Below are 911 nucleotides of genomic sequence, written 5' to 3' on the forward strand. Positions count from 1 at the left end.
CACACTCATTCCGATCTGGAGGGCAGAGTTGAGAGACAGGGACGACCCTTTGAGCGCGTTGTCACCTTCTTACAGGAGCAGCACCAGTTCACAGAAGACACTTCAGAGGATGAGTGATTGACCAGCACTTCACTACCATCACGGTTCTATCATCATTTTCTTTTCTTTTATCTTATTTTATCTTATTTTGCTTTTATTCACCATCTTCTCACCAACTTTTTCACACTAGGGAAAGTGTGATTTAAGTCTCGGGGAGGATGTCTATCCGTACTAATTATTTTCCTGCTTTTGCTTTTAATTTTCAAGTACTTTTTAAATTTTAATATGTAACCTATTCGACATTAAGTATTTTTCAGGAATGTTTGACGCAAAACTATGATGATTTAGACCTGCAAACTTCTACACTATGCATGATAGCTCATTTGTGGTTAGCACTAGACTAGGCGGTAGCTAGAGTACTTGCACTACGAACTCCCACCAGAGGACTTCTATTCATGGAGATTCTTTCTGACAGGATATACTAGCTCACTATATTTGGACTTAATATTGATATCTAATTTTCTCATCATTGATTTTAGGCAGGCATCGACATACACATCTAGGACGTCTTTTACCATCACTTTTACCACTCTTTGTCGTCCTAGATGACCAGTTTATCTTTATCTGGTACCTTACCCTAAACCCAAAACCTTTGTTTTCAATCCTCATGCATTCTCTCTTTAGTTTATATCAGCAGATATGTGCAAAAACGTCGGAGAGAAGAGGAGCGACGCAGTTTTCAGTCACTCGCAAAAGAGACTGAATGGAATTGGGAAGGAAGAGTATCAGAAACATAATAAAGCTTTACAAGACAGATATTAACTGGTAAATTCGTGCTCTCTAACACTCTATATCTAAAGGTGTTCCCTTTT

This window comes from Eutrema salsugineum, unplaced genomic scaffold (assembly GCF_000478725.1).
Source record: "Eutrema salsugineum unplaced genomic scaffold, Eutsalg1_0 scaffold_11, whole genome shotgun sequence".
Classification (NCBI taxonomy): Eukaryota; Viridiplantae; Streptophyta; class Magnoliopsida; order Brassicales; family Brassicaceae; genus Eutrema; species Eutrema salsugineum.